Source organism: Malus sylvestris, chromosome 12, assembly GCF_916048215.2.
Source record: "Malus sylvestris chromosome 12, drMalSylv7.2, whole genome shotgun sequence".
NCBI lineage: Eukaryota > Viridiplantae > Streptophyta > Magnoliopsida > Rosales > Rosaceae > Malus > Malus sylvestris.
The window spans coordinates 22,953,988-22,964,282 of NC_062271.1; positions in this window are offsets into that span (position 1 = coordinate 22,953,988).

Here is a 10,295-nt window from a genome sequence, read left to right on the forward strand (position 1 = left end):
ACTCCTGCATATCGTGGGCGGAAATGGTATGTAGTTGGAAAAGATGGGCAGCCCACCAGGCCAATGGGAGCATCCATGGTCAGAAGGGTTCAAAGGCAGCACAAAGCCTACATGAATTCCCTGATGACCCCCATGACCTCTGAAGCCTCAAAAAATAAAAAACCAGAGAGGACAACATCCGGAAGTAGTAGTCAGCTTCGTTGGCGAAGTAAGAAGGAAGTAGAAAGGGCCAACGGCAAGACGGAGGGTATGGGGAATCATGTGCCACAAAGCCAACATCCTGGCAAGTATAGGATCTTAAGAAGGGCACAGGAAGATCTGACTATGATGCCAACACCTGGTTGGAGGCCACGGCCCACCCATGAGGAAACTGTTGCATCTGAGAGGAGACCAACCTTTCTGCCTTTGGATCCGTTTGGTGAAGTTCCAAAGCAAGCACTGTACGGAGACACGAATCAACCACCACAGGAAGGGATACCAGAGCCCTTACTACCAGCCGATGCAATGGCCTGGTTAAACGAGTTCATGGATCACATTGGGAGCAAGAAGGAGGACTGGCTCGAACCCAGCAACTTCCACATCAACATGACGTATGTATTATCCGCCATGTTTGGCACCAGGCCTGACCAGCCCGCTACCATGGAAGGTGATTATTTAACAACTGAGCCGATGATGGCTCACGTCAATGTGGAGGTAGTTACAGAGGAAGACTCAGGCAAGGTTGAATCCTCAAAAGTACCTAAAGGTGGTTCCTTACGGATTTACACAGATAAAATGGTGTTCAGCCGCCCAAGTATTTCGTTGGCCAACCACCTGAAGCCTATATACGTTTCAGCTCATCTGGAAGGTGTCCCTTTCAAAAGAATTTTGATTGATGGAGGAGCGGCTGTTAACATATTGCCAGCCAAGCAGATGAAGAGGATGGGGAGAAGCACTGAAGATCTTATTCCCACAAACCTTACAGTCTCGAGCTTTTCAGGTGCCATCACCAGGACTCATGGTATATTACCTTTGGAGGTAGATCTAGGGTCCAAGAAAATAATGTTGGCGTTCTTTGTAGTAGACTGCACTTCCACTTACGGGGCCCTACTTGGAAGAGATTGGATTCATCAAAGTTTAGCCATACCTTCTACTCTTCATCAACAAGTGGCTGTATACCACGAGGCAAGTACTGAAGGATCAAGCTTTTGGGAGTTGGTAGAGGCCGAATCACGGCCGTTCCTCCCCTCAGCTAATGTTGCAGAAGCAAATTTCTACAATCCCAACGTGGGAATTTTGAAATGTTTAGGAGCTAATGAGAACGGCCGCCCTACCAAGGTGACGGCCCGAAAGCTTCTAGAACAAGGGATGCTCCTTACCAAGGAGGAGTGGGAGAGACCCTGTCTTATACCTAACTCTCTATACCATCAATGATCGAACAAAAGAAGAAAGATCAGGTCATCGCAGTCAGATCCCTGATTAAAAGACTGTTGGTGTATGGAAAGGGAAGAAGACAAGAAGAAAAGCTCTTGGATAAAGAAGAGCAGGAGTGGCAGGGAAAAGTTTCTACCAGCCAGCAGGAAAATGAGGAAGAATCTTGCACAGAGGAGTTAGATAAGGCCATTCAAATGGCCGAATGCGTCTACGATATAGATGAGCCAGACGGTCTGCCCGAGAACCCGGAGTTATTTGAATTTTTGTGTGCAGAACCTGATAAGCCACCCCCAGAAGTCCAGGATCCATTGGAAGTTATTGATCTAGGCACAGAAGAGGATCCGAGACCAATTCAAATCAGCGGTTTATTGAGGATTGAGGATCGGGCCAAGATTATCTCTCTTTTGCAAGAATTCAAAGATTGTTTTGCCTGGCATTACACCGAGATGCCAGGATTAGACCCAGCCTTGGTGGAACATAGAATGCCCATCAAGGAAGGATATAAACCTGTCAAGCAGGCACCACGAAGGATGTCAAAAGAGATAGAAGAAAAAGTCAAAGAAGAAATTGAAAGGCTGGTGAAAGCTGGCTTTATTAGACCAGCCAAATATGTAGAGTGGCTAGCCAACATTGTACCCGTTTTAAAAGCTATAACAAAAGCAGTACGGTGTTGTGTTGATTATAGGAATATTAATAGCGCCACACCAAAAGATGAATATCTCATGCCCATGGCTGACTTATCCATAGATGTTGTAGCAAAGCATAAAGTTTTATCGTTTATGGATGGAAATGCCGGTTACAATCAAATAAAGATGGCACCAGAGGATATTCATAAGACAGCTTTTAGATGTCCTGGTCATGTGGGGGCATATGAATATCTGGTCATGCCATTTGGGCTTAAAAATGCAGGCGCCACGTATCAAAGGGCAATGAATGCCATTTTTCATGATTTAATTGGTCAAAGCATGGAGGTGTATATTGATGACATTGTGGTGAAATCTAAGACAGAAGAGCAGCATCTCGTGGACCTCAGGCAAGCATTGATGAGGATGCGGATCCACAAGTTGAAGATGAATCCAAAGAAATGCGCTTTTGGAGTAAGAGCGGGCAATTTTTTGGGATTCTTGGTACATCAGAGAGGTGTGGAGGTAGACAAAAATAAGTCTCGGGCAATATTAGAGTCACTTCCACCTACCAACAAAGTACAGCTTCAGAGATTGCTAGGGAAAATCAACTTCTTAAGGAGATTCATTGCCAATTTGGCGGGCAAAATCCAGCCACTAACTCCGCTACTGAGATTGAAGGATAGGGAGAATTTTGAGTGGGGGCCAACCCACCAGCAGGCATTTGATAGCATCAAGGCTTACTTAACTACCCCACCAGTGCTGGTGCCACCTCAAAGGGGAAAGCCATTGAAACTATATATTTCTGCATCGGAAAGATCAATTGGGAGTCTATTAGCCCAGAATAATGAAGGAGGAAAAGAACAGGCTGTGTATTACCTCAGCAGAATTCTGACCGAGGTAGAAACAAGATATTCTCCGGTGGAAAAACTGTGTTTGGCTCTATATTTTACTGCCAGCAAGCTAAGGCATTACATGCTACCTTGTCATGTGCACATTATCGCCAAAACAGATGTGATAAAGTATATGTTGTCAAGACCTATGCTAGCAGGGAGGATTGGGAAGTGGATTCTAGCATTATCAGAATTCAGTTTTCAGTACATACCCCAGAGGGCAGTCAAAGGCCAGGCAATTGCTGACTTCCTAACCGAACATCAGGAGTCTCAAAGCGAGGAAATCAATATCCCGGGAAGTTTAGAAGTTGCTAATGTATGGATCCCACCAAGAAGTGATGTTTCGGGCAAAGAAGATTGGATCCAGCAAGAGATAAGGAGAGTAGCAGGTCTTTGGATTACACCTTGGAAGCTATATTTCGATGGATCCTACACTCAGAAGGCAGCAGGAGCTGGAATTGTGATTATAAACCCTCAAGGGGTTTATCATTACTATTCCTTCCTACTTGATTATCAAGAAAATACCAATAATCGGGCGGAGTATGAGGCATTGATTATCGGCCTGGAAATCCTGATGGACTTGGGGGCAACTGAAGTAGAGATCTTTGGTGATTCAGAGTTAGTGATAAATCAACTAAATGGCGAGTTCAAATGCAGACATATCACTATGGCAGGGTACTATATGGCAGCAACACAACTGTTGAGTTTGTGGAAGTCTGAGATATCAGTCAATCACATTCCTAGGGGATCTAACTTGGCAGCCAATGAAATGGCGCAATTAGCTTCAGGAGTGCCAATGCAAGAAAGGAAGTACGGTGTTGACGTTGAGATCCAAACAAGAAACCTTCCCTCTATCTTAGATCGGAGGTTCAGTCTGGATGTCATGGTTCTAGAGACCGAGGTGGAAGATTGGAGGACACCTATTACTCAGTATCTGAAAGATCCATCTTCACCCACAAGTAAGAAGAACAGGCAGCAAGCAACCAAGTATGTCTGGTGGACAAAAAATCTGTTGAGAAAGACCCCATATGGGTTGCTGTTAAAATGCTTAGGCCTAGAGGAATCCATAAGAGTAATGGCCGAGGTACATGAGGGAATATGTGGAGCACATCAAGCGGGAACAAAGATGAGATGGCTACTCAGAAGGTATGGTTATTTCTGGCCCGACATGGAAAAAGATTGTAAGTCCTATGCCCGCGGATGTGAAGAATGTCAGAGACATGGACCTCTCCAGCACGTACCATCAGTACCTCTCAATCCAGTGGTCAAGCCTTGGCCGTTCCGAGGATGGGCAATGGACTTCATCGGGCAGATTTATCCGGCCTCTAGTAAGGGACATACTTTCATAATTGTGGCAACGGATTACTTCACCAAATGGGTAGAAGCATCGGCAGTAAAATCCATAACTTCAGCAGTGGTCAAGAATTTTATTGAGACCAAGATCCTGCACAGGTATGGGGTGCCTGAAACTATAGTAACGGATCGTGGGCCATCTTTTATTTCAAAAGAGGTGGAAGAGTTTGCAAGCAAGTACAAAATAAAGATGATCCAATCCAGTCCATACTACCCTCAGTCAAATGGGCAAGCAGAGGCTAGCAACAAGATCTTGGTCAACATTATTAAAAGGATGGTGATTGATAGTCCAGAAAGGTGGCATGAGATGCTAGGGAACACGTTGTGGGCATACCGGACTTCTAAAAGAGCGGGGACAGGCACGACTCCTTATGCCTTGACTTTCGGGCAAGATGCAGTGCTTCCTATGGAAATCAACGTCAGTTCTGTAAGAATTCAAAACCAATTTGGGTTACATAGTGCAGAATATATCGAAGCCATGTGTCAAGGTATTGAAGATCTGGATGCAGCCCGAATTGAAGCCTTGAACCAGATTCAAGAAGGGAAGATTGCTGTTGCCCGAGCTTATAACAAAAGGGTGAAGTTTAAGTCTTTCAAGGAAGGAGATTTAGCGTGGAAAACGGTCCTCCCGCTAGGCGCTCAACTGCGTGGCTTCGGGAAATGGAGCCCGACATGGGAAGGTCCTTTTATTATTAGTCGGGTTTTGAACAAAGGAGGATATTATCTAGCAGACCTCGAAGGCAATGAGCAGAAACACCCTATTAATGCAAAATTCTTGAAGAAATATTGTCCTACATTATGGGATGTTAGGGATTGCTATATCGAAGAGGGAGCAGAGTGAGACGGACCTTAGAATTTCACATGCGGTATTTTGTTCATCCAAACATTTAAAGAAGGCAGAGATGCAGAAATAGATAAAAATACTTATTTCATGTCGACAAATTGATGAGATTACAAGATACCAAATCTTATGTGTTACATTTGATCCTCTCTGAAAGTGTTGGTATCTTCAACTGGTTTCCCGCTATCTTCTTGGTTGAAACTCGATCAGGTGATCGGGTTGTGCGGCCAACAGGAGCTTGGTAGAGGGCCCTCCCACAAGATCTTCACCATGTATGATGATGAAGCCCGATTAATCACCACAAATTGTGGGAAGATCAGTCATCATGAGGAGACCGCCTGACCAAGGGTGTTGGAGGTAGAGGGGTGATCGACCAAAGGTGTTGGAGGTAGCAATCATCAGGTGAAAACTTTTTTTTTTTCTCACGAAAGGGGAGTTTCAGGAAACTCCACTCAAAACCTGAGGAACCCATTTCTCAGTGGGGAGACGGAAGGATTCAAGGTAGATGAAGGGTGAAGACCAAAATGAAGAACAAGGTGATGATTTGAAAAGGGTTTCCAAAGCCAGAATTTATAAAGAACCAGAAGGCAGTTTAAAGGTCGCAAGAAGTTCAAAGGGCACGCATGCTGTTATTCATTTAATGTTGGCGCTTGGGATCCCAATCTTAACATCAATTGAAGGGGGCACTGTTTGGGATAAAATCTGAACTTTGGGCCAGAGAGAAAGTTGGCCCAAACCCAAGGCCCAGAGGAAAACTTAGGAGGCAGGAAAGAGGTTTTCGGCTGGGCACAAGTTACAAAGGCCACCTGCTTACCTGCTCAAAGACCACAGGGGGTAGGCTATTCAGCCACTACACAGCCCAATAAAGTACTTTATTGTGGCATTCATGTAGTAAAGCTAGTGAGTCATCACCGAACCGCATTTGGGCACCGCTATGGCTACAGGAACCCAAGCTGAAGTCGTCTATAAAAGGAGGAAGAGAAGACAGAATTAAGGACACTCAAACAAACAAACAAAAGCCAAAACTCTGCTCAAGCCAGATTTGCCTTCAAACGAAGCTGTAGTCAGCACAAGCCTTCATCCCACTCGGGATAAACCTTCCCAAACCCCTGTAATAGCTCTGCTACCTTGTTCTTGGTGGTATCGATTCATTTTGTATCCTCTTCTCCCCGTTAACCCCTCTAAAAGCCTTCAGACCTCTGACAGAGCCACAAAGATAGATTTTGTAAGAAGTTCAGCCTTGGCCGATAAGGTTCAAACTTACCCGACTATCTTTGCTCTGTCTTTGTCTTTTCTTTCTTGTAAAAGCACAATAACATGTTATATATTCCCAATTATATACAAGTTATTTCTAGCAAAGTCATAATGAAAATGAGTCTTCAGCACTTGAATCCGATCTGAATCGCGTCAGAGTTCAAATCAAATCTAAGTCCTAAGCCCGCGGGCATGTAATTTAAAGATCAGTTTAAAAGTCCTTGGCCTCAAGGCATAAAAAAGAACTCTATGTGGACTCAACCCATCCACGACAATCCTTGATAAGCGAGAAGTCCGAAGTTACTTGGGGCGCAAGTAATCAATCTATTTCTCCGTTTTGTTGCTATTATATCTTGATTCATAGAAAAGGCTTAAGCATGGAGTGAATTCTGATAGAAAGCCTCAAGGCCTACACCTAAGGCCCCACAAAGGCATCTATTTAGCTTCATTTCATGTTGCGGTCTAGTTGGTCCGAGTATAAGGATTAACTCTGATGGGAAGCCTCAAGGCCTATACCTAAGGCCCCACAAAGGCACTCATTTGGGTTCGTCCTACCTCTTGGATTCAGATAATCAAAGGTATAATAGTGATAAGACTCTGGCAACCATAAAAGACCAAATATGATACATCCAAGCGCTGGTTTAGTTTGACAGGAAGCCTCAAGACCTATACCTAAGGCCCCACAAAGGCACCTGTTATATCTAACTTGGTTTCTCGGGCGTATACATATTCAATCAAAGCTTAACACCCATTCAACATCTGCCATACTGAAGATGGCAGTGGCACGCCTGAGCACGACAAAGTTGATCTTGATTGTGAGCCTTAAGGCCTACACCTAAGGCCCCACAAAGGCACCCTTTCAAATTAACTCTGTCCTTCTCTTTCAGAACTGCCCGACGAGCCTTGCCCGAAGTGTGTCTTGCCCGACCAAGATCTGCCCGACAAAGGCTTGCCCGAGCGAGCCCGAGAAGAAAGCAGAAGTACGACAGATACCCTCAACCGACGCCATTCTCCCAGGGGAGCTGTGTGCTCGTCCGCCAGGAGATTCCTGCGACGAACATCAACATAATCATGAACGAACAAAAATAATAGATTAGTCAAGTGTCGGTAAGATGACTTTTACCTAAACCCTAAACTTAGGATTCACATACCTACAATCCAAAAATCGAAATACAACCATGAATCACAAAACCAGCAAATATAGATTGAAATCTCAGAAAGTTTGAATGTCATAAATAAATTAATAATTCTTATCTAAATACAACCAAAAATAAACATTTGTTCCTGTAAAAATACCCAAATCAATGCAAACAAAATCTGATGGGGTTTCCATGGTCAATACCAAAACCAACAATTAATGATATCAAGAGACTTGCGATCATGTAATTTATAAAATTACAAAAATGAATCAAGAGACTCACAGATACAAAAATTACTTATAAAATAATTTTGAAAGTAAGTAGAAAAAAAGGCTCTTGCTAACCCTTCATTCTAAGTTTGGGGGTCCAGGATCCAGGCAGCACAAAGATACTTTTGTTCAAGCCCAAATCACAGATCCAACATGCAAGCATTCTAATCAATATTCACTAATGAGAAATTTTATTTGAACCCAAATAACCTTTTATTACACTCAACTTACTCTCTACACCTATATAATTTTTAATTAAACTATTGACATCTCTTTAAACCCAAATTTACTACCTAAATCACCCTCACAACCCAATTAAATATGTAAATTTATCTTTACACCCATTCACAAAATTAAAAACCATAAAATTCATTACACTTTTAAACTTACCGGGTTGACAATATGTAATTGTCGCCAAAGATTCATTTGCCCAATAGATTAAAAGACTACTTTTGAGTTCCTATTTCTTCTAATTTCTTGGTTTATAGTGCACAACAATGGCAACAGCTCGTTTCCCCTCGTTGACAACTTTGTTGCTACTGGTCCAATACTCTTGTATATACATACCTATCTTAAAAATAGGTTCAGTAGCAGGACAAACCAACTTCAGCACAGACCAGGCTGCTCTTCAAATCCCCACCTAGGCAACCTGCCATTTCTTGTTGAGCTGGAATTCAGAAACAACAATTTTAAGGGTACCTTGCCACCGGAATTGTCTCATCTACACAGGTGAAGTTGATTAGCTTTAGTTCAACGACTTGAATCTTTAAAGAAACCATTCCAATACATATACGTATCACGTATGTGTTGGTTTTTCTGGAATTCTAATCTTGATTGGCAGTAAAGATAGGGGAGTGGTTGTTTGTGCATGCTAATGCTCTAAAAGGTCATATTCTTGTTGTTGTCTTCAACATGTCCTCCTTGACAATTTTGGTTCTAACCCTAAACAATTTAAGTGGTAGTTTACCAGACAATATATGCCAACATCTTCCAAGCATTCGGGGGTTGCATTTGCCGCACAACCAATTTGATGGAGGGTGAACGTAGGATAAATACTATGGAGTGTTTATTAATAAATTTTAGTTTTATTGTTTATTTTATCTTGTACTTAATGGTAATTATATTATAGGGTAAAAAAGATAATTCACTTTTAAAGTTTAAGTTGGATATAAAAAGAGGTTATATGGGTTCAAATAAAATTTCTCTTCACCAATTTGTACATGAAAACAGAGCACATCCATGAACATATTAGACAAATTCAAGATCTAGGGATCAGTGAATGAGATCACACAGAGATCACAGACTTTATTCACGGATGCAAAGACTCAAAAATTCATCTAATCCAAGTCAATATTACTGCAGAACCAAGGCTCATACCTTTTCCCTTTGAATCCGTAGGCCTCAGCTTCTCCGCCACTATTTTTTTTTTTCCGTTGGATCTCATATTGGTCACACTGTTGTTATAACGGTTTCTGTTCATCCTTGTCAATCGAGATATGCACCACTGAAAACCCACAAAGACATTAGACATGGAACCGTCTGCATATCTTCTGAAAATGAGTGACGGGACAGGGGGGATTTTTTTTTCTGCGTTTTACCTTTGTGGGTGTCGGAGACCTGCAATTTGATTCCTGCATAGCTGGGTTTGGTTTCGGCTTTAGATAGTGCGAGAGGAGATGTGGAAAACAGGGAGGGCTCCAGAACGAAGATGAAATGAAAGGACGCTGGGTTAGAAAAGAAAGGAAGACTGATTTGTCGAGCTTCTGTATAGCAAATTGACTTGTTTTAGTTTGATCATCTATAACATATTGTTGAATAATTGGCGAAGTGGCCAAGTGGACAACAAAACAATTCAAAAGAAAAAAAAAAAGTGGACAACATCCTTCCTTGTTTTGGGGAGGAAAACATGGAACTTGTCTAAAATTTTTTTGTTTTTCCTTTGGTCCATGTGAGAAGTCACGGGGTGACTTAATGAATTTTTAGCAGCAATTGCTGCTTTTGTTGTTATGAGAAGAAAGACAATCGCATAGAAGAAGAAAATAGAAGGGAGCAGCAGAAAAAAGAAGAGAGGTACGCAGCTCCCATATAAGAAAGAAAGGTGATTTTCTTTCTTGGTTAGTTCTCACTCCATCAAAGTTTTATTGTTGTAATAGCTTTGAGCTTTGTATAGAGAAGAAATTAATCACTATATTTCTTTTTCTATTTGTTTCTTTGGTGTGTGAGAGTTATTGGTTGTATTGGGGTTTTGGGTTGTGAGCTTGCCAACACTTTGTAAACTCTCATTTGGTTGATAGTGGATTATTGGGTGAGCTCCTACTGCTCCGAGGACGTACTCCAGTTACACTGACTGTTGAGGAACCTCGTTAAAATCTTGGTGTCTTTAATATTTTGTTCTTGCATTTTATTTGATATATTTCCTGTGGGTTATAAAGAGTTGGTTCCCTAAGATTTGGTGCTGTCCTAGCACAACACATATAACTAATATCTGATTTATACTGAAATTCTAGCAA